The 24,834-nt window shown below is 46.1% G+C and overlaps 1 long non-coding RNA gene across 1 annotated transcript; it reads left to right on the top strand.

Moving 5' to 3' along the window:
* The first annotated feature begins 15,202 nt into the window (after positions 1-15,202).
* LOC309843209 lies at positions 15,203-23,645 on the top strand. The gene is made up of 2 exons (XR_014300008.1): positions 15,203-15,437; positions 22,512-23,645. It is a non-coding gene; the product is annotated as an uncharacterized lncRNA (long non-coding RNA).
* Positions 23,646-24,834: the final 1,189 nt, after the last annotated feature.

Below are 24,834 nucleotides of genomic sequence, written 5' to 3'. Positions count from 1 at the left end.
TACAGCTTCCACTTGTCCATGAGAAACTGTTCAAAACAATCCTTTCTATTCTGCATAGAAACCTCAGGAGTAACAATAGATATTCAATCTAAGACGGCTACTTGTCAGCCTCTCAAAGTCAGGGAACAAATAATAGTAACTATGTGCCATCGAAAATCATTTTGAAAGAAAAAACAAAACGTCCTTGTGATCGCTTATTTTTCTTTGAGCTCCCTCCCTCCGTCTTCTTTATATTCTGCTTCCTGCAGAAGCCTTTCCAGTTCCTTTGCTTCTGGTTTCAGGGTGTTATTTTCACATGACGCTTCCTGAAACCCATAGACGGTCATCATAGTGGGGTGGGGGGAGGGCTGGTTTGGGGCCAGAGTTCAGTTGCCATTGACATCTTAGGGATCAGAACCCCTCAATCAAGGTTAGAGGGACACGTAGAGTCATTTCTCAAGTGTGGGTTTATTTGACACGCTGAATTTATGCAGGGCTAGACAAAAACCTTCCAAAGAAATACGTGTTCTGTAGATCTCTGCCAAACTCTCAGGAACAGAGAGAAAGTAGGTGAAGGAACAGGGGCTGGAGAAGCTAATAGAAGTGGAGAATGGGTCTGGGTCATGGCTTGTGAAGAGCCTTCACACTAATTCTCACGCCATCCTCCTTCAAAGAGAATGCTTTTATCTCTGTCTTACAGGTAGAAAGAAACAAGTCAGAGAGATTAAGTAATTCGCCCAAGATCACACAGCAAAGAAATAACAAGTGGGGACCCAAATCCAGGTTGACCCGACCCGATACCAATGCTCTTGCAAGTGTGCTTTGCTGCCTGCCAGAGCTCAATCTATTTCCTATCAGAGGGAAGATGAGCAAGATGTGGGAAGTCAGGAAACTGAGGATCTAGTTCCAGCACAGGGACATGACACAAATCCTTCCACTTCGCCTGGGTCTCCATGCTCTTACCTACAGAACAAGAAAATAGAAGTGTTCTTCAACGGTTTCTGCTCTCTGACAGTCTGCGCTTCCATATCTACTCCCATCAAAGGCATCCAACAAAAGCATAGAAATAACAGGAAGGGTGAGCCACAGGCAGGATCCCTCCCTGTGGGTCAGGAGTGCAGGAAAGGCCAGAGACAGCCACTGCAGGATAAATAAACGAACTTAGTGTTCTTTGCACTCTCCCATTTTTTCATCAACCTTTCCAGCCCCTGCCTCCACCATCCGGGCACTGTGCTCCTGGCCTTACCACCTCCAGTCAGCCTCAACGTGTAGCACCCCATCTAGGCTTGCCTGGATTCCTGCAGTGCTGAGTTAAAAGGCCTAATTGCTTTTTATCTGGCCAACTGGTTGGTTCCTTTTTGCAAATTATAAGAAGGTGCTTCTCAGACTTGGGTAGGGATAGCCCTGACTCCGGATGTATGGCTTGGCAAACAGAGCATGGACTGACTTTTAGCTCCTGCCTTCCCCATTCCTCCAGATGCCCAATGCAGTGCACAACTCAAACAACTGTATGTGGCAGCCCTGGGATGAGGCCAACTGTTGATTCATTTCAGTAAATTGTACTCCTTTCATCCAATTACACATGGCAGAGAGAAACCAGGACTATATCTTGACCCTTTTCTCACCTTCATCTCTCATGTTCTACCCACTACACTATTGATTTAGTTCCTATTTACCTCTCAGAGTTCCCAGTGCTCTCCATGGCTACCACCACCCTGATCAAAAGAACATCTTTCTTCTGAACCCTAGCACTAACATTCTAACCGGCTTCCTTCCATCTATTCTGTCCTGCCTTGTGTTTATTCCTGTTGTCCCAGCCAGAAGGTATAGGAACTCAATGAGTTTAAGACTGAGAGCTAACAAATTGGAGGATCTTTTCAAAATATAAATAAATATGGCCATACCTCTGTCTTGCTTGAACTTTCAGTGACTTCTGATGACTTTTAGATTAAGGATGAAACTCGACTCAGGCCCCTCCCTACACTTCCAGAATCACTTCACATTGTCTTCTTTTCAGCTCTCCTCTCCCCCGTGCCTCAGAAATGTCCCCCAAGAGCACAGTCTTCTCTCTACCTTGAACACTGGTCCTCCTTCTTTGCCTGTTAATTCCTAATCACACATTGAGTGTGTCAAGGGTCAAGCATTACACCTCGGAAGGTCTTCCCTGATCCCCCTGACTGGCCAGCTCTCCTTAAGTAAGTCCCTCAGAGACAAGAGCCTTCTTCCCTTTGCAGCACTCATCAGTTACATTTCCACGCGTATCTGTGAAATCATCTGACACTCTCTCTCCAACTGACCTCTAAGCTATTTCACACGGTGCCTGGGCTTGTCACTATATAATGTCAAGCACACAGTACCTCCCTGATAAATGTATGTTGAATGAAGGCGGATTTGTCTGGCTTGGAGACACCAACATTTAGCAATGACCACTTTGAATCATCCCCCACAGTGATCTACTAGTTTAGTGTCCCCAAACTGGGGAGTGTCAAAGGAAGAGGAAGAAGAGCAAATCTTAGAAGATAACAACTGGCAAATCATTCCGTCATAACTAACCAACTCCGAATGCATCTTCTATGAGGCATTGTGGTTAACTGGTTCCGGGCAAACATTTGGTGAATCAGTGAATAAAATCTAATCATTCAAGGCCCAGATTAGATGCCACATATGCTAGAAAGATGCAGAAGTAATCTCTCTGTCCCATACGTGTGCAAAGCATTTCATCATTCTCTCTCTGTTGATAGTTTTTATCTTATGTTAGAATTATTTGGGTATATGTCTCATCTCATAGAGAACCTTGGAATTACCCAATTGATTCCTGCTCTGATCTTCCATCCCCCAACATCCAGCACAATGGCTATCTGTAATAGTGTTCAAATACGGTTCAGCAAGAGAATGAAGGCACAAATGGGTGATAAATCATGCTTGTTTAGCTTGCTCTCTCTCTCAGAGGTACAAACTATTAGTTCGAGCGTATTTCTGACTTTCCTGATCCTACATTCTCTTCAAAAAACCTGGGGGAAAGGATTACTTGGGATACTTTCAGCCACCTTAAATTAATCAATCATCTATCATTTAGTAAGTCTCCATTGTGGGAGGCCAGGTTGTTGTCTCCTTCCTCCCATCAAGCATTTTCAGTCTGGATGATCTCAACAGCTTTCTAATTCGAATCAGAGAACTTCCAGTACCACAAATGTGCCCCAAGCACGCCAGAGTTTCAAAATCCAGCTTTGGAGATCGAAGTACCAATCTTAGGATCATTTAGGTATATGGCCTCATGCTATTTAATCACTGCCAGCACTTTCAATGAGTCTCTTATTTGTACCAGTCAAATACATGCATTAAAACAGAAAATCTAGTGGCACCTGTGTGGCTCAGTCAGGTAAGTGTCTGCCCTCGGCTCAGGCCATGAGCCCTGGGTCCTGGGATAGAGCCCTACATCAGGCTTCTTGCTCAACAGGGTGCCTGCTTCTCCTCTGCCTGCTGCCCCCACCCCTTGCATAAGCACCTGCTTGTGCTTGCTCTCTCCCTCTCTCTCCCTCTGTCCAATAAATAAGAAAATCTTTTTAAAAACATAGAAAAATCTAACCCCCTCATTAGGTCTCTGATTGAAGACATTTCACATAATGTGTCAGGATGGTAAGAGTCTCAACTCTTCTCTGACCTTAGCTACCATTAGGATTCACATATGCATACTGAAACATGCCTAAGAGTTGCCACATTTTAGAGCAAAGGGAGACCTCAGAAATTGTTTGACCTAAATATTCATTTTACAGATGGTGAAACTTAAGTCCCAGGAGAGGAAGGCACTGGCCAAGTGGACTATGGAGTTAAGATGCACTCAGCTTCGGAGGTCTTTGGAGTCAAGATACTTTTTGAATCTTCTGGGGTGTGACAGGCTTTTTAAATACTTTATCACAGCTTATCTCTACACCTCAGGAAAGGTGCCTCGTCTACATTTCACAGGTGAGGAAACGGAGCAGGGAGTTGAAATAATTTGTCTCAATGTCTCCCATTTATCAAATCTTCCAGATAAAAAAGTTGGGGTTGAAACCCATATCTGTGTCAGTCTGAAGATAGAGATTCTCCCAGGGATAAAGGTCACTGGAACTTTGTGAAGAGCCCATTGCCATTGAGTGATGGGTTTGAGACCAAGAGAATACAAATTCCAGACTAGAGAAACCCAAAGCAGAGATGTCATAGGCTCTGTGCCCCCACGCCTCACACACAACCACCGCTAGCATCCTGAAAAGTCAGACCAATACCTTCTCAAACTTTATTGGGCATACAAATCACTTGGATATCTATTAAAAGTGCAGATTGTGGTTGAATAGATCTTGAGTGGGGCCTGAAATTCTGCGAATTCTGAGATTCTCAGCTAATACAAATGTTCCTGGTTCTGGACCACACTTTGTGTAGCAAGGTTGCTGAAGGTCACTCAGTCTCCAGCAGCTCCATCCCCAGACTGTCAAGCAGCAAAATTCATAAGAATGAGGGAGGGCAGCCAAGGTTGAGTAGCTGGCGGAGGCACAATGGGTGTAGATATCGTTTGCTGAACATCTTACTATGTGCTGGCATAATACTGAGGACTTTATCGTACAATTACCTTTAATCCCCTCTATAATCCTCCTAGTAGCTATTGGTGTCCACAGTCCTCAGATGAGGAAACAGACTCAGAGTTCAGGCAACTTCTCCAAATTCACATGGTTCTGTCTGATTCCAAAACTCATGCTCTTAACCGCAATGCCAACTTCCTCCACCATGAGCGTCTCCTTTACACTCAGCAATTCTGAATGGTGCTTTCAAGGAGAAAGGAGTCTTGGAGCAGATATTGATTAGCTGTTAGGGACATTCCAAACTTAACACCAGAATACAGTGAATATCTTAGACCAGATGTTGATCAGCTTGCTAGGGGAATGTGCAAAGGATCCATTCACACCAAGACAAAAACAAGCATAAATAGCTTGAGTGAAAAATTAGAAATAACTTGCATGGTCCACAATAGAGGAATGGTTAAATAAAACATAGTATATTAAGCAATGGGCGTATTAATTAAACAATGGGTATACCGATTTCACTAATGTATTTGCTAGAATAGCATGATCTGATTTGTTTTAGAAGAGACGTGAGTGTGGAGGGGTGGTGGGGAGGGCGTGAAAACACAGAGAAAAAGACTGGAATGAGATGTTCCAAGAAATTAATATCAGTAAACTTTGGGGACTATTATTATTCATTTTTTCCTTTTCTTTTCCTTTTATACTTACCCATACTTCTCATTTTTCTGTAAAAAGAGTGAACCATTTGTGCAATTTTTTAAAGAAAAAGTAAATATGCAAGAGGAGCCAAAAAGCTTTTCCAAAAGGGGCGATGGAAGTGGACATGCATTACCAGATATTAAAGTATATTATAAAGCTGCAAATATAACAATTTAGGGTTGGGAAATACTAGACTGGCAAATCAGTGGAAGAAAATAAAGTGAAACATAGGATCCGGATACATAAATAATTTACTTTTTCTCTTTACATGAGAGGCTCATCTAAAAATAATACAAAAGTATTGTATAGTCCCCTCCAAATGCTACGGGTATAGCCCATAGGCCATCGACAAAGTGGGGGGAAATATTTCTAATATATATGATCAATAAACAGGACTAGTTTTCTTAACAGATGACGCTTTCTTATAACTCAATAGGTAATTTGGTAGAAAACATAACCATCTATTCAGAAACGGCAGGTGGGGGGGGCGGTGTTGATAAGCGAGAGAATGAATCCCAGCTACAGTGACACCGAGAAAGGGGGCACTGCTTTTTGCCGTGGTCGTCCTAGGTCATCAGAGGTTTTATGTAACTCTCAAGGTAGAAATTCAAATCAAACTAGAACAGGAACAATTTCATGAGTCACATCTGACCACTGACTCATCAGTAGCTTAGTGAGAGAGAGATCAAAAATTAATACTCGTATCCCCTGTGCACAATTCACAGTTTGGGGTTTTTCGTTTGTTTGTTTGTTTTGGTTTGGGTTTTTGGCACGTAACTAGGTCTAAGCTAACTGCAGGATAAAACAAGGAAGGTAAGTGACATGGCATTAAGGATGAGCAGGTATAGCTTAAGGGGCCTAAATCCCAGCTCTTCTCTGAGTGTATCTTCAGGTACCTCACTAAACCTTCCTTTCCTCATCTGTAAAATGGCTTCAAGAGGTCTTCTTCACAGTGTTTTTTTCTGTGGGAAAAACAAGATTGCCTGTGTAAAGCACTCAGCATCTCTTAGTGAGTTGCTCCATAAATAGTAAGTCTGATGACAGCCTCAGAACTATTATTACCAGGCATGGAATGGCAGGAACAGGGGCAGGCATTGTGCTTCCCCTCTCCTCGCCCCAGTACCAAGCCTACAGAGGAGACCCCTGTGATTCCTGGGTTGAGGAGGACACTGGGGCCATGTGGATACTGTGTGGCTTCATCTCGCCTCCGAAGCTCTGCACCAGCACGGACTCCCATGCAGGGAGCCTCCCAGGACCTCTGAGTCCTCATGCAGAGAGAACATTGGTGGTGGAAGCTGTAGAGAGCAAACTCGAGGAGAAGGTGTTTGGGGAAATACTCTATGTTGGCCTCAGCCCTGCCTTCTCTGGTTCAGAGATCTCGCTCCTTGAAGCAAGCCTATACAGCAAAGTTTCCCTCTAAGTCACCTCAGATGCCTCCTCAGCCCATCCAGCAGAGTTTGGAAGATGTTGCCAGACCAGGAATCTGCTAACTTAGCCAGGACCAAGCAGTCACGGCTTCCTGCAGAGCCCCAAGGTCCAGCTGATAGGAAAATTATGGAAAACCCTAGAGTATCCCCTAAATGGTCATCATTGCCCAAACACATGCCACATAGCTCTATTTCCTGCACCTTCACTGCCAACCAAACCAGGACCTGACATCCCAGGACCAGCTAATAGCCAACTTTTATGGAGGGCTGTCTGGGTTCCAAGCCTAATGCTAAGTATTTTACCTGCATTGCTTCAGTGAATCTTCACAGATGGCCTCTCACATCTTATTTACAGATGGGGAAACTGAGGTTTACAGAAGGTTTAAGTACATAAATGAAGTAACTGATGGTTACGGGCTAGGGCATCGAACCCAGGTCTGTCTGACTGATCTTGGTTATTACGCTACTTCCCTAGGAATTATTTTGCAGTTCCCCCCAAGAAGGGAAGGACCCACCCAAGATCACACAGCTAATAGATAGCAAAACTGGGATTCAAATCTGTTGCTCTCCAAGTCCAAAGTCATACATTCCCCATGATACCTGGCTGGGTTCCCCAGTCACATAAGCCCAGCCTTTAAGTGTCCCTTCCCCGAGCCTAGAGCCTGCTGTTGTCCCAGCTCCTTGGTTGATTGCTTGGAACCATGTCTGACCTTTCTCAGCTCTTTTCCCTGGGGGCAGGTTCTAGAGTCTGTTCTTGCCAGTAGGACATGAACAGATCTTCCCCAAAGATGCCAAATCGCAGCTTGGTTCTGGAGAAGGCAAACAGGAGTCCCCACTCCAGGCACACCTACTTTGGAGAATGAGAAGGAGACTAACTTATCTTCTTGGTTCCTTCACTGGGTCTTTGAAGTTGCCCTGCTCCTAAGTGGACTTGGAAGGGGCAAAGACATCAGTGCCCCATCCTGTCTTCTCCCACTTTTGTCCACCTGCTTAGGCAGGCATGTTAGGGACCCACAATGCCTTGTACTCCAGCCTGACCCATGACCACTGGGCGCTGTTATTTTTTTACTGTGCTTGTTCATTTCCAATTGCAAAAGCAACAGGCTTGTTGTGTTATTTCCCACCTCTCCGGCAAACCGGCCTTCTCCACAGCAATGCTGCAGGAGCGTAAAGGGAGCCAGGGTTGCATAAAAAGTATTGTAACGGGCGTGAGTGCAAATTAAAATTCCTCCAAGGTGTGCAAAGGATGCCACAAACGGATCAATTTGCCCATAAAGGCTCCCATTCGAACTGAGAGACTCAAGAGAGGAAAAGCAGACTAAGAAACAGAGTATTTAAACACTTCAAATCATTTCCTCAGAAAGGCTTTCCGCATCTTGCTGGAGGAGCGAGTCATCTTCCTGTGTGAAGTGTTCGAACTCACTTCCGCTGAGTCACAAGAGGGGCATTCAGGTCTGGACGCAGCCACCGTGCACGTGGTGGAGCCCACGGCTCTACAGCTTCCTCTTCAGAAAACAGAGGGGCTGCCTCTCGGGCCCCATAACGGCCGGCTTCCCTCCAGGCCGCCAAACAACCGGAGTTTCTGAGGGGCATCTGCTGACAGCCTCTGCCAGCTCCCCACCCGGCGGCGTGTCCCTGAGGTCTGTGACTCACAGCAAGCTCACACCGGAAGCCGCTTCCCCGTGCAGGCTCCGTTGGCTGAAATGCTTGCCAGCCCCGAGAAAGGTCTGTGGTGCTGGCCGGCTGCAGTCGTGCACTGGGAAGCAGCAAGGACCCAGCCTTTCCTCAGAGGGCAGCAGCACGAAGAGCAAAAATACAAACGTGCGCACACTGACTGGTGGGATGAATGGGCTTTTATCTGCAGGCTGGAAACCACAGACCGTAGACATGGTCGGGAAGGCAGACGCACGCCATTCGGGCAGAAGGCTATGTGTTACCTAGCCAAACACGGCCCTTCGAAAGAGAAAAGGAAGGCAAGGAGCCCACTGCTCTGAAAGCAAATCAAGCAGGACAGTGAGACTTGGGGTTTCAGAAACTCCCATCCTGACCTCTAATTTGGGTTAATCATAATGCCTCCCAGTGATCCCCACAGAAAGAGCCTGCTGGTGGGGGGAGGGGGGACGTTGGAGGTCTTCTTGCCTGTTCTACTTCACACAAACTTGAACTTCAGAGAGGTTAAGTCGCCACAAACCACACCAGGAGTCAGTGGTCCAGTGGCATTCGAACCCACATCTGTCAGACATCCACACTCTCAGCTACTACAGATTTCATTTCCTTCTGATAGATGTTTATTGAAAACCACCTGTGTGCAATGTCATAGCTTGGAGCCAGACACCCTTATGAGGTGTTGAATGGAAGAAAAAAAAGAGAAAGAGGGCAGAAGTCCTAGATGTGTTGCTTTCTAACTCTGTGACCTTGAGTAAGTCCCCAATAACCTCCACCCCCTTAATGTTTGATTCTGTGATTGCCTTAAGAAGTTGTTCAGGGGAGGTTCTTGGGTGCGTTCCCCATGTTGACTCTAAGAAATAGAGTTTTCTCTTTCATTCATTATTTATTTATTTATTCCATCACTCTCTAAACATGTATCGATTACTCAGTAACGATCTTTGGGGCAGAGGGGTAAATAAGACACAGTCCCTGCCATCAGAGCAGTTGTGGTCTGGTGGAGAAGAAAGGCCTCCAAAGGGAGTCACCCTGCAGTAAGATTAATGGGTTTCCCAGGGAGAAAAAGTCACAGCAGCCATAGAGACAAGCACAGCTAATGCCATCCAAAGGACTGGGGAAAATTATAGAGAAGGTGACAGTTGACCCAGGCTTCGAGGAACGAGTAAGGATTAGCTAGGATGTGTGTGCTTCACGCCCTGTCTTGTCTAGGCCCATCTCATTCTCAGGTGACGCTGACACTGCCATCTTGAGTAACCAAGCTAATGTGTGGAAGGACGGTGTAGCGGGTAACAACGCAGGCTCAGGAGTCAGGCAGCCCTGTGTTTGAACTGGAGCCCTGTCACTTACTAGCTCTGCCCTCAGCCTGAGTATCACTGCAACCTTTTGAAGCACTTCTCCTTTTCTGCAGCTGCCTCTTCTCAATAAAAGGTCCTTCTACAAACACATGAAATGCCCATCCTTGCCAGGTAGTTGGTAGGCACTGGGAGGGGGAGATGCAGAGGCGTGTAGGACACTGTCCTTTCCCCTAAAAGTGCAAGCATTTCGGAAGGCAGGGACAGGGACAGTCTCACTAGGCACAGTGGTCCGTGCACCATGGCGGTGGCCTCCTGCAGGACTAGGACTACAGCAGCACAGACGAAGGGTGGTTCATGCTCAAGACTCCATCCTCAAACCACCGCCACTATCTGAAGTTACATTTGGGGTTCTTCAGGCTTTTATGGCCCTGTTGGGTGGTTTATTATAAAATTTAGAGCTGGAGTAGGATTTTGAGATCATTCTACAAGTGGGAAAAAGAAGGCCCAGAGGAGCAAAAGGCATGTGTAGGAAGGGATGGAATCTGGTTCTGGACCCAGTCCTCTGGGCTTCTGTGTCTTGCTAATTTTCAGCAGTGATGAGATACCCAAATCTTCCCCCCTTTTATCCTCCCACTGCAGTTGTGTCCTATAGTCTCATTCAGCTGCAGGTAATAATACAGGACAGGGGCTCTGAATAAATATAAAATTTCTCAGTGGGACATTTGAAATGAAGGAGATCATTTTTTAAATTCATTTCCATACATTTCTCCAATGAGGACTCTGTTTTCCTAGTCAAAGTACTGAGTCTCAACTAACATTAAAATCGGCTGCAGTAAGCTGGTGCAACCACTCTGGAAAACAGCATGGAGGTTCCTCAAAATGTTGAAAATAGAACTTCCCTATGACCCAGCAATTGCACTACTGGGTATTTACCCTAAAGATACAAACGTGGTGATCCGAAGGGGCACGTGCACCTGAATATTTATAGCAGCAATGTCCACAATAGCCAAACTATGGAAAGAACCTAGATGTCCATCAACAGACGAATGGATCAAGAAGATGTGGTATATATACACAATGGAATACTATGCAGCCATCAAAAGAAATGAAATCTTGCCATTTGCGACAACATGGATGGAACTAGAGCGTATCATGCTTAGCAAAATAAGTCAAGCGGAGAAAGACAACTATCATATGATCTCCCTGATATGAGGAAGTGGTGATGCAACATGGGGGCTTAAGTGGGTACGAGAAGAATCAATGAAACAAGATGGGATTGGGAGGGAGACAAACCATAAGTGACTCTTAATCTCACAAAACAAAATGAGGGTTGCTGGGGGGAGGGGGTTTGGGAGAAGGGGGGTGGGGTTATGGACATTGGGGAGGGTATGTGCTTTGGTGAGTGTTGTGAAGTGTGTAAATCTGGCGATTCACAGACCTGTACCCCTGGGGATAAAAATATATGTTTATAAAAAATTAAAAATTTAAAAAAAAATCGGCTGCAGATGATTTTCTTTTGTGATATGAAGTCAATGGAAAACATCCTGATGTAGGATCTTGGAAGCCCAGATTCTAAGATCAGCTTTGCCAGTTGGTTGCCTTGGGACCTCAGGCAGATCACTCCCCTCTCAGGACCTCCAGTGTCCCCTCAGGTGCAAAGATGGCTGAACCCAGTGGAAGAAGCTCCATGAGATCTAGGACACTGTTGACAGGGGTATCTCCAGGGCCTGCAGCCACGTATGATACACTGTAGGGGCTCAATCCATACTTCTTTTTTTTTTTTTAAGATTTATTTATTTATTTATTTGACAGAGACAGAGATCACAAGTAGTCAGAGAAGCAGGCAGAGAGAGAGAGGGAGGAGGAAGCAGGCTCCCCGCTGATCAGAGAGCCCGATGCGGGGCTCGATCCCAGGACTCTGGGATCATGACCTGAGCCGAAGGCAGAGGCTTAACCCACTGAACAACCCAGGTGTTAGGGTCCGTAATCAAAGGAGAGAGACAGATATGAAATGAAGGTCAAGCAAAGCTTTATTTGTTGCCAAGCATCTCTTAAGAGGTGACCCCGACCAGTCGGTTTGATTCTCGAGGCTTGGTGTGAAATAAAGCTTTGCTTGACCTTCACTTCGTATCCATCTCACTCCTTTGATTACGGCCCCTAACACAGGTACCCATGCTTCTTTTAGAAGAGAAATATCTTCAAAGTCACCAGCATTCACTGAAGAGGAGTCCATAAAATCATTTCCAAAATCTGAAGTTCGTCTCTGTTCATTTTTTCCCTTCTCTCTCGTTAGAAGCATGATTACCTCCCCACCTCCCCGTCTCTTAGCAACAACATGGAAGGGTTGACTGTTCTGAAGCACTTCTCAAGTTGCGTGACCTGGCAGCTGTGAATTATTCTGTGTACTCTAATATTACCATTTCGGCGTTGCTCCCCCTCCGCTGTCACTCCCCGGGCCTCCTGCTCAAAACCACCCGCTCAGCACCTCGCCTCACTTGTTGCTGAAAACACACCCTGATTCCGCCCACCTCCGCTGGGCTCATTTGTGCAATTGTTCGCGACACCAGAAAACTTGACAGAACAATGTAGTTTAACAGGAGCGCAAGAACACAGGGAAGTAAGGTAAATACTTAGCAAGACTTTCTAATGCCAGGCCTGAAACCCATACACATGTTTCTAGGGTCTTCCATTTGTCACTTTATTGTGCAATGGATTAAACCAAAAGAAAAAAAAATTAAAAGAGATGATAATGACCACCATTTATGGAGCATCTACTATGCATCAAGCAACTTCCCAACCCTTCCCTTCTTTGTCTTCCCAAAAGTCTGGGGAGCACCCACTTTTACAGATGAGGGAACGGAGGCTCAGAAATGTGGATGCACTGCTCAGGGTCATACAACTGGTAAAGTCTGCTACCAAGACTGGGTCTGGGTCTGCTCTCTGATTCTCAAATCTCAGGCTTTACAACTGAGAATAATCTGGAAAGGGTTAGCCCACAAGAACCATCTAGCAAGGAGAGAACAGAATGGCAGTTCCAGTCCACCTAGTCCTTTCTCCACCCACTTTATTTCCACTCCTAAAACTGAAATAACTTATTTTCTGTTGTTCCAATATAAAGAGCTGAGTAAAAGTTGAGCCTACTGAGGGAGATGCCCAGCAATTAGGCCAAAGAGAGTTCAGGTTAGAATGGGACTTCTGGCTCATTTGATCTAGCCCTGATAGTTTATAGATGATGAACTGAAGCCCAGATTGTTTAAGATAGTCGCCCACATTCACCCATCTTATCAGTATGTACCAGAGCCTGCCTTATCGCTAGCAAATTCTGTGCTTTTAATCTGTGGGAGGCATCCTAGCATGTATGAGCCAATGGCTCTAAGGCCTAAATATACTATCCTCAAAGTGCTTTGCCTGGCCACACCCAGTACATGTAGCTGCTGTTGACCTGGATCCTCTTGGAACCTCAGTCTCTTTATCAGTAAATGGGGTTGGCAAGGGTCCTTAACTCATACCTTTGGGAAGAAATTCCACTGAGCTCCGGGATGTGGCAGAGCATTGTAGTGCTTGCTTCCCCAACACGAGCTCTAATCTTTGGGGGTTGGGTAGGGCATTTCACGTTCCTGCATGATTTCCGAGATGGGCAGCATTAGAATACGATCAGAAGCACCTGCCCCGGTCTCTTATGATTATGAATAATCAGGAAACAAGAGAAAGAGAAAAAAAAGCACAGGAGAAAATATTAAAACTTGCATCCACATACTTTCTTGACCTTCTTCTCTCCTTGGCACAGCTTCAACCTCACGGAAGCCATCAGGCGAGGAAGACTATCAGGCAGAAGGTCCCAGAGGAACTGGCAGAGGGTGGGCCAGGCTAGATTAGAAGTCAGGTTCCACCAGGTAGAGGGCTCAGAGTGTGGGAGGCAGCTGCACCGCGAGCGTCAGGAACCTCGAGGACTGTGGGTTCGCCCCACATGCATGAGCCCCCCAGGCATGTGCACGTCCCACATGCATGCACACGAGGCCCGCAAGGCCGACGGGGGCCAGGACGATTGCATTCTCAGTTCACCAGAGTTCCTATCTCCTCCCCGTCCCTCTCTACCCTCTCTCTAGGCCCCCTTTTCAGGATGAAAACAACTCCCGACCTCATGTCTGACCTTGCTTCCTCCAGACTCTGATAGTCACCCTCCTCCTTACCAGGCTGCACCACCAGCAGTAGTGAGTCAGGGGTGGGGGGGTGGGGGGGGCGAGGCAGCAGAGCCAGGTCGTACAGAGAAATGCTGCAAGGAGTTTGCCGGGATGGCGGGGGGGGGGGGGGGGGGGATGGAAAGAGAAGGAAAGGCACTAAGGGGACAGCTGGGGCTTAAGCTGATTGTGTGAGCGTGCCCGTGTATGTGGAATCAAGTTTATTCTAAGGAAGAGACTGAAGCCCATTTACATGCTTTTGGGCAGAAGCCAGAAGAAAGGAAAGGAAACAAGGAAATGGCTGAAGGGTCTGGGTTGGGGGGTGGCAAAGCACTAGCAGGGGCTCTCTGAGAAGGGGAGGGGGAGGGAGCGATGGGCCTCAGGAAGCGAGGAGGGTACCAAGGAGCAGAGGAAAGAGCTTCAATCTGCCAGCCCCCAGAGCTCAGCACTGTCTCTCCCCGGAGCACAGCGGTGGCCTCGGGCCAAGGACTGCCTCCGGTGCTCCACGCACGTGAATTGCCATCCTCACCACAACCTGCAAGGCGGGCATTTCTAACACCCCCGTTTTATAGATTCCCCCCACCGAATCTAAGAAAGCACATGAAATTGCCGAAGGTTGCACAACCAGTATTAGTAGTCGATATAGTGCTGACACGAATACAGCCCGAAGTCTGTGTCAGTCTTTATTCTGAGCACTTTATATTCATTAACCTACTGACCCCTGTGTGGCGGGCGCTGTTACTACCCTGACTTCACAGATGAAGAAACTGAGAAACAGGATGATTGGATAACTTGCCCAAGGGAGAGACAGTGCTGAGCTCTGGGGGCTGGCAGATTGAAGCTCTTGCCCAAACACTGTGAGAGCCCTTGAACCCCGGCTCTCTGCCGCCCAGGTCAGCGTCTGGAGCCCTCGTGTCCCACTGGTTGTCGGATACAAAGCCCTGCAGATGGAACTCGTTTCTCTGATTCCAAAGGCGGTCTTTTGCTCACACGTCACATGATGAGGCTACCCGAAGGCAAATGAGCTTTGAGAGTTGAATACTCTGTCCCAAGATCTCGTTAGGATGTCGAAGAGCAAGGAACAAGTACCCCCCGAAGACCTCCTCCGATTTCTCTTTGGGTAAAACTGGGTGACAGGGCTCTCCCCCATTCCCTAATGACTGGGGTGTCTCTATGGTGGAAGCGGGAAAGTGGGGGAGGTCCAACATGGTATAAATTTAACCCATCAGCCGTGTCTGCCGTATCCAGGCAAAGCGAAAAGTGCTGTACTTAAGCCTTCCTGTGATCAGTCGGTCATTCATGGACCCTGACTTCTGGCGGGCCCTGCGCCAGCTCCAGGCACCCAGGAGTGGAAGCCCATGGTTCCTGCTCTTCAAGGAGCTTACAGACGGGGACTTGGAACAAACACCGAGAGCAGACGGGTCCATCGCGGCGTGTGGCAAGACCCTCCAGAGGAGGACACCGCGTCTGTCTAGGGGAGGAACCGAGGCACGGGATTCACAGAGAAACCGGCACTTTTAAGGAAAGAAGTTTGCCAGAGGAACAAGGGAAGTGAAGGCATGTGACTGAGGCGGAGAGGACATACGTGCCAAGTCAGAGAAGCACAGGGAAGGATGGCACGGTCTGGGGAACTGGTCACAGGTCAGTGCGACCGCAGCGGAGATGCGGGCTTTGTGGGGTGGGAGATGCAGCAGGAGAGGGAGGCCGGGGCTGGATCCACCCACCCTGGGCAGCTGTTCTAGTACTGCAGGTTTCTGCGGCTGATGGTGTTCCCGGGCACCGGCCATCGCGCTCTGGCAGCCGGCTGCTGCGGTCCTGAGTGGAGTTCCCAGGGGGGGCGCTTGGTGGGCCACGGCCAGCCAGAGGAGGTGCTCCTGCAAGACCCATGATGAAGGCTCTGTTTGCTTTTTGCCTCTTTTTCTTTTTCTTTTTCTTTTTTTAATTTTATTTATTTATTTGACAGACAGAGATCACAAGTAGGCAGAGAGAGAGAGGAGGAAGCAGGCTTCCTGCAGAGCAGAGAGCCCAATGCGGGGCTCGATCCCAGGACCCTGGGATCATGACCTGAGCCAAAGGCAGAGGCTTTAACCCACTGAGCCACCCACGTGCCCCTTTTTTTCTTTTTTTTAAGATTGGTTGATCGATTGATTGACTGACTATGTTCAGTGCCTCTTCAGGTTTCTTCCGGTGAGCAAAAACAAGCACCAGTGTAGGTTCTTCATGAAGAAAATGTGGCATAACACACACTTCGGAAAAGCAGGGGAGACCTGTATTTCTAATTCACAGGTAAGAAAAAAGAGGCTCAGGAGAATTACCAGGCCCTCTCTCCAGAGCTGACAAGACACAGGTCCAGGGTTCGAACCCCAGCTGGCCGGAAGCCAGAGCCTACACTCTTTCCCCTCCCCCTCAATGAGGCCTCTAAAGCTATTCCTATTATGTAACCAATAAATAAATAAATAAATAAACTTTTCTTTCTATGGTGGCAGTGGCGATGTCACTCCAGAAACTAAGATTTGTTCCCTTTATAAATGAGGGGTCAGGGCATTTTTCCCTCCCTGCTCATTATAAAGGCCTGCTTCCTACCAGAATGAATAATGGGGTTGTAGCTGTCTGCATTCAGCCATACCAAGACGGGTAATTGTATTTCTTCCATGATGGGAGAACCAGCTGTGGCACTAATAAAAATGACTGCTTTTCAATTCTTTCAACAAAGTAAATAAAACTCCCTGGTGATTAACAGCAAATTGGTTTCCTGCAGAGTTGTCAGATCTGAAGGGGGGGGCATGAGGGGGATGGGAGAGAAGATGGGGACGAGGGTTTGGCTAGCGGTTCAAGCGTGCCTTCTCTGAGTACGTGGTCCTGAGGTGCTCTGGGGACAAGAGATGTTTTTAACTCCTTTCAGGAAATTCCCAGGTCTGGCAAGATAACAATCCAGTATCCTGGCGTGGGGACAAAAGAGGAAAGGGGTCTCACTTATTAACAAGAGCAGCCCCTAAGGCTCTCAAATTTAGGGCACCAATTCTTATCCCATTCATCTATTCCACAAATATTTATTAAGTGCCTGCTAGCAGCTTATTCATTAACTGACTATTTACTGAGTGTCTACTATATTCTGACACAGAGTTATGCCTTGGGAAAGGAGCTCACAGTCTAACAGAGAGAGAGAGAGAGAAACATGGTTTGTTGTTATTCCTGTGATAAGTTCTATATATTGGAAATGAAAGTTGGGAACTTATATAGTCTTTTCATTCTCTTGACAAATAGGATAGAAAAGCTGCTTTGCCCCCAGAATTAAGCCAAAGAGTTACAAACCAAGTCCAATAAGAGATCAGTCAGAAGTGAAGATAATATGGTTGGAAATGAGAACAGGGGGAAACGTGATTCTGAAATTTGCAGACTATTGGTGGATCCAGGGCTGCCATGGGAAACAGGTGGGATGCCCAAAGTCGGGTAATTCAAGGAGAGTTTTATCTACCAATGGGTCCTTCGTGTGCAGGGATGTGGCAGAATGTTGGGGACTCATAGGGACTATGCAGGAACCCAAGACTAGCTGTAGCAGGGCTGTTACCAACCCAGGTCCAAAACAATAGGGGAGGATATTGGCTATAGGAACCTGTAAGGGAAGAGTTGTCTGGGGATGATCACTTTGAAAGGTGTTCTGTGGACATCTGGAAGTCACAGCTGGGATGACCCTATAGGGAAGGTGTCAGAAACATAAATACCTAATCTCATTTTCCTCCTTCCCAAGATTTTTTTTTTCCATCTCACGGGTCAGGGAAGTCTTCCTGTAGTAAAGATAGTATCTGAGCTACATTTTGACAGATGAATGGGAGTTTTTTTGGGTGATAAAGGGAGGGGACAAGTCAAGAAGGTGGGAAGTGGACCGAAAACAGATTCTGAGAGACCTTTATGATATGCAGAGAAGTTTGGCTTCTGTAGCCCAGGCACTGGAGAGCCATTGAATGATTTTTAAGGAGGCGAATAGCATGACCATAAGCATTTATGAAAATCCTGTTGGCTGAAGCATGGGAGATGGCACCAAGAGGGATGGGAAGAAGAGACAGGCTGGCTGGCTAGTAAGTAGCAGATGAAGGAGGAATGCCTGAACCACAGTCATAGAGAGGGAGACAGCGAAGATTTTGAAATAGTTGAAAGAAGTAGCAATTATGGATGATTGAACCAGAGAAGGGCATGCAGGAGAGGGGGCATCTAGGCTGACTCTTAGAACTCCTGCCAGGATATTAGTGGACACACGGTTTGCTGGGACTTAGAAAGGAAAGAGGTAGAACAGGTTTGGGGGACGAAATGAGACAGCTTTGCTCTGAGGCATAGTGAGATCCCCCTGCCTGCAGGACCTCTAGGTGGAGAGGCCTGCTGGGACTTGGGTATGACCCTCGAGTTCAGGAGAGGGAGACAGAGCTGGCCTGAGAAAGAGGTCCGGAACACCTGAGCATGCTGGAGGTTAGGACATGGAATCACATAGGGAGAGCTTGCACAGAGGGAGAGGGCTCCCCTGCCTTCCACGGCCTTACCTGCAGGATGCAAATGGAAGTGCCTCCTTCATGGGGTGGTGGCAAGCCCTTGAGAGAAGGGATAGCATGTGGAAGAGAGCTTGGCTAGTGGTTCTACCCCAGCAATGTGCCTAGCATATCCTAAAAATACTTACAGAAGCAAAGGAAAGGTACAAATGCTAAGAAACTTGATTTTACACCGTATTCAGAAAAGAAAATAGCAGCTGCTTTACACTTAATGGACACCATGGTCTTATCTCGCTGCACCTTACACATCTGTCTCTTCTTGCTCCTTGGGCTAAGAGGGGTGGGAACTAGATCCCAACGTCATCTGTGTTTCACATTCTCCTATGTACTGGCAAAACAATTAGCACATAATAGCTATCCACTAAATATACAGATATCGCTGATTGATTGTCTGGTGGAGAAAAAAAAAAAAAATGAGAAAGACTCCAAGCTGGAGAGAGTCCCAATTACCCTAGCATTTCCCTATACCCGACAAGCCGCTCACTCTCTGGGTCCGGCCCCTCCCCCACCAGAGAGACATGATTAATGTCCTTCCTCTGTTTGAGAGTGCTAGTCCCAAGATTAATGAAGTCAGAATCCCTTGGAGATACTTGAGTAAGAAATGGGCCGTATTGTTGTCTCGCTTTAATTAATTTGAAAATTATCCTATATTGTTCAAATGGCAACTGACTCATCAAAAGTGGGTGTTTGGAAATGATCGATGGAAAGTCTGAGGATTTTCTCATTAATTAATTTGGCTGTGAAAATAAGCACTGGCCCACATTCCCAGTGAAATAAAAACACACCCAAAGGTAACCAAGAAATCAGGCTGGTGTGGAATGGCCTAAGTTCTGCCCTCAGGCATAGACTCACACTTTTGGCAGCCAAGCAATGATTTTATATAGGTAATATGTAACGTGCGATTTTCTGTCCCCCCCCCCCAATTTTCCACAGTGGGCACATGTTATCCTACCATAAAAACTTAATTTAAAAAAATTAAAATAAAAAATATTCTATATACGATATAGAATAAATACAGCAAGTATAATAATATAAAGTAAATGTTATCTTTATTTTTCTCTTTATCTATGTTTTGAGACTTTTTAATTAGTATTCCATAGTATTATTTGTCCTGCTATTCTATTACCACGTGAACCGGGGGTCTTTACATGTAAGCAACAGAAACTGTATCTAGCTAATATATGCCAGGAAGAAGTTTTCTGGAAAATACAAAGGAATTCAAATTTTCAAAAGAAAAGTGGGGAAATGGGCTTAGTAAGACAGGAAGAGGAAGCTAGCTACTCCAGGGGTTTTGCAGGAAATACGCACCAGCTTGTCCAAGAGCCCCTGTGACAACCAGTGGCTCTAGCCACTCACACGCGCAATTAGGAAGGGGAGTTCTGGTCAACCCAGCAAGGGCCGTATTTTGCTTCAGCTAGAGAGAAGTGGCGCACCTTGCTAACTGTTGTAGCCAGACTGTACTGGAGGACTTTGATCATTCACCCAAGTGAATTTTAATCCCAGCTCCATAAGAGGTGGTAGGGATGTTGGACAAACAAACAATAGATGCCCACCCCATAAGGCGATTGTTTCCCCCTTACCCAGTGATTCTTAAGGTCTAATTTACATAAAGCAATAATGTTGCATATCAGCCACTGATCCATTGCTGAACAGCTCTAACTGTTAGGTAATCATCCAATGGGTGTTGATTCCATTTCTGTCTCCCTGTGTCAAAAGAGGGGCCAGCAGATCCCTGGGTGGCTCAGTCGGTTAAGCGTCTGCCTTCAGCTCAGGTCATGATCCCAGTGTCCTTGGATCGGGCCCGGCATTGGGCTCCCTGGTTCAGTGGGGAGTCTGCTTCTCCTTCTCCCATCCCCTTTGTGCTGTTCTCTCTCTCTCTTAAATAAAATTTTTTTTAAAAAATGAGGTGTCAGGATGGTAGTGGGACTGGAAAGAACTGGAACAGTTAGAGGATCAGTTGGGAAAGCTGAGGGAGGGGAGCTTGGAGGTGAGGAGAAGACTCAGGTGAATGAGCTGTCATCACCGCCTTTCTAAAGGGTGGTCTGCCATGCAGCAAAAGAATGAGTTTTAAAATAATCGATGGAAGTTCAAGAGAGGAAAGAGTTGTCTCAACAAATGGTAGAATACTTTAAGAATTAAAACGGCCCTGCTCTGGAAAGTAGGAAGCCCCCATTTCAAGGGGTGAGCCACTAAGAATTTCAACATGGGATGAGGTTGGGTTATTTGATCTCGAAAGGATTCTTCGAACCCTGATAGTTTGTGGCCCTCCCATCCTTGGATATTTGCAAACCTAGTAAGTGTCCTACTGAAGGGCTCCTTGCCTTTCACAGTTAGTCACGGGCATGCCTTGGGCTCAGCTTCTCCTTTTCACCTGGTTTGCTCCCAAACCTTAATGGAAGGATCCCCCAGGCACTTCTCAGCTGCTGCAGGAGAATTTGGGGATTTCCTCAAGCAAGCATGACAAGCAGAGATCAGAGGAAAGGTGCAAGCAACAGATTCAGAGTAAGAGTTCTGGGGTTTAAACCTCAGCTTTGCCACTTAAAAACTGTGGTATCTTAAGCAAGTCAATGGGCTTTGTGGTTCTCATTTTATTCCTATGTAAAGAGTGAGAACAGATGATGAGAACCGTAATAACAGTAATAACATGGTTTCAAGAGTTTATTTTTTAAAAAATGTAATGCATGGTTTTGTGGAGTCTTAATGGTGTGCTAGATTATTTACATGCATTTTTTTCTGTATTTAATTCATTGATGTAATCCTGCCAAAAATCACGTGATGTGTAGATTCCATTATTTCCATTTCACAGATAAGAAAACTGAGGTTTGGTGAGTTTAAATTATTTACCTGGGGCACCTGGGTGGCTCAGGTCATGATCTCAGGGTCCTGGGATTGAGCCCAGCATTGGGCTCTCTGCTCAGCAGGAAGCCTACTTCCCTCTCTCTCTCTGCCTACCTCTCTGCCTACTTGTGATCTCTGTCTATCAAATAAATAAATAAAATCCTTTAAAAAAATTATTTACCTAAAAAATAGAGCTGAAATTAAAATCGACAGATCTAACTCCATCAGCAGACCTGACCATGGCTGTCAGACTTAAACATGAGCTCATACTGGACCCAATAGGCAATCTGGAACATGAGAGGGACTCAGCAGATATTAGCTCTCCATTCATCATCTTTCTGACTTAATCTTCTAAAAACTCCTGTTAAAATTCATCATTAAATGTTGTGCCCCAGTGCTGCTCCCACCGGGTCACGAGATGGTGGCAGCAGCTTCCAGTGTCAAATCAAGATACCACCCAGCACCCTAGTTGTTCTTTTCAAGAGCATAAAAGCTTTTCCTAGAAACCTCCTCTCAGGTCTCATCTAACAGATTTAGGTCCACAGTCTCATCTCTAAACCCATCATTGCAAAACAAGGATGACTGAATAACCCTGAGGCCAGCCAGACCTACCCCCAGAGCTTGTCCGCTTCCAAAATCAGCCTTCTTCTTGGAGAGGACAAGGAGATCCTGGATGTTGGTAGGCTACCAACTGTCTCCTCAATAGCCCTGTTATTCTGATAAGAAAAAGAAGGCTCAGAGGGGTTTAACGAATCTGCCCAGAGTCCAGGGACAAGGGTAGGGCTGGGGGAAGGGATGTGCATACCTATGGTGGTTCTTAGGTCAGGAAGAGGGTTGGAGCTGTGGCAGGGTAGGGAGAGGATTTAAGACAGTGGTCCTCAACTGTGCTGCACACTGCAGTGACACGAGTCACTTTAAACAGCTGTGATGACTGGATCCCACCCGGAGGGATTCTGACTCACTTGGTCTGGGAGGAAGCTTGGCTATCAAGGTTTGTAAAAGCATCCCAGGACATTTTAATACGCAACCAAGGTGAGAACCACAGGTTTAGGAAAAGAGCTGATGGGCCATGGAGGGCTTGAGGCTAAAGGCATAGAGTCTGCACTGAGTAACAGAGATCCTGTCTCTCCTGTTTCTCCTCAATAATTGTTCCCATTTCCTGAGGGCTAACCCCCCCCCCCCCAACCCCACCCCGTTCCAGGCATGGCTGTGCCCTCAGTATTTGCCATCTAGTAGGCAGGTAATAATTGAAGGGTTGGAGGGATCACAGACACTTTACTCATAGAATGAATAATTTTCATGCAACCTCCACAAAGTAATTGTGCTTTCCATTTTACAGACAAGGCAACAAAAGCCCAGCCATTTTGAAGAACTAAGGCTTTTTGACTCCGTTCTGCAAATCCTGTCCCATCCATAGAAGAAATCAAAAGTCTGAGAAACAAAACCGAGCCTCCCCTCTCTCTTTCTGCCCTCCTCCAGTTTGCATCTTACACCGTCTGGACCCTTGTCGTGGTCCCTCCGACCTGCTAGGGAGCACCAGCCTCCTGCAAGAGGAGTCAAGGGCTGAAGCTTCCTGCCTACCAAGGCATAAGCAAATGCCAAGACCAATCTTCATTTTGAAGAAACCCCATTGGGAAGCCTGGTATCTAGCCTGGTCTTCGCGCCTCCTTGTGGTGTGACCTTGAGCATGGGTCTTCCTGTTTCTGGGCTTCATAGTCCTCATCTGTAACATGAAGAACTTGGACCAGAATCTGCAGGTTGTAAACTCAAGTACTTTTGGGTCTAAATAGCTGATGTAAACCCATGAGGCAGGCTGGATGGGGACTAAAGGGAGGAAGCAAAACCTGCCCTGTCCAAAACAGTGGAATTTATTGAATTCCAGCCAGTTGCCATCATGGTGGCCTATGGGCTCAGGGTTATGAGAGCTTCTGATTCGCTTTCAAAGAAATACTAAGAAATCTTTATGTTCAATCCCCTGCTTAAGCTAATATTAATCTAATGATATGATGATGCTGATGATGATGCAAGGGAAGAAAACATGAATGTGGGCTGAATGGAGCTCACAGGCTATTTCTTTGTGATCTGTGAGCTAAATGGTCTGTAAGGCTCTAATCACATTCTGTGATTTCTAAATGAAAATCGACACAATATTAAGAAACACAAGCACCGGCATTCCTGCACTAACTGAAAATTCTCTTTGGGAAGTAAACCCAAATGGCATCTTTCCTATTTTTCCTTCCTAGTACTTTGCTATGCATCAGTTTCTGGGGTTTCTGGGAAACTGTACCCCCTCCAAAATCTGATGATCCTGTTTGAAAGATCACCTGCTTTATAGAGAAACAGTGCCCTCTGCTGGAAGAGTAATGCAAAAAGACGCCTTTCGGGCTGAGATCATTTAAAAGGGGAAAAGTGGATTTGTTTGTTTTCACTTGAAGTAGATTTCATGAAGAATAATAAATAAAATATAAACGCATATTTATGGATGGCTTGATGTATGTTAGGCATAAATTGGACTTTCATGTATCCATTTGGGAGTAATTACTCTTAATCTACAGAAAGGCCAGGATTCAAGAAAGGAAGAAAACATTTGTTACCTCAACTGACAGCAATGTAGAATGCACAGACAAGGAGAGGAAATTGGAGTCTAGGTCTCCAGACTGTGTGCTGGAAAGTCAGAGCCTTTATAATAATGTATTGCAAATCTGTGGGTTTTAATAGTTACTTTCACTGCATCCTTTCAATAAATCCTCCCAATAACACTCCAAGGTAGGTTTTATTTTCATTTGACCGATAAAGAAAATGAAGCACAGAGCCTGAGTGGCCAGCTCAAGATTCCTTGGCAATTAAAGGATGGAGACAGGCTTAGGCAAGTAGCTTGGCTTCCCTAAGCCTCAATTCCCCTTTGTAAAACATGGATGAAAATAGCATCTATGGGTGCGTCTGGGTGGCTCATAGGTTAAGCCTCTGCCTTCGGCTCAGGTCATGATGTCAGGGTCCTGGGATAGAGCCCCACATGGGGCTCTCTGCTCAGTGGGGAGCCTGCTTCTGCCTGCTGCTCTGCCTACTTGTGATCTCTCTCTGTCAAATAAATAAATAAAATCTTTTTTAAAAATAGCATCTATGTTTTCAACAGGGATAGAATTGGGAATCCACGTGTGAGACCTGTTACACCACGCCTGGCCCAGAGTGAGCCTGGTACCCAGCATTAGCTAGAACTACTTCAATGATCAGAGTCCAGGTCTTTCAACTCCTGGCCTCTGCCTTTTCCACTACCTTGCATGGTGTTTTGAATCATCAAAATAGGGACCCCAGTGCTGCTGGGATTTATAATCATGGCCCTAAACCCTAAAAACTCCAATTTTTTTTAAGTTTTTGTTTTTGTTTTTTGTTTTTTAGCAGAAGTGGCTTTGTCAACATTTATTAAGATCTTGAGCTACATCGTAGACAGATTATTCTAAATGAGGGAAGTTACGGTTCCTGTAACTTATGCACCATTCACACAGTCCTGGGGCTGTGATACAGATCGCTGAGTTCTACGCTGGAATAGGAACATTGCCGTGTCAGATGATATCCAAAAGAAAGTGATGAGCGTCCCAGGGGGTCCAGGAACCACATCAGAGGAGACTTGTAGAAGGAACTGAGGATACCTGGCCTGGAGAAGA

Source organism: Mustela nivalis, assembly GCF_964662115.1.
Source record: "Mustela nivalis genome assembly, chromosome: 10".
Lineage (NCBI taxonomy): Eukaryota > Metazoa > Chordata > Mammalia > Carnivora > Mustelidae > Mustela > Mustela nivalis.
The sequence above is the reverse complement of the archived record's forward strand: the minus strand, read 5'-3'. Positions and strand labels throughout refer to the sequence as shown.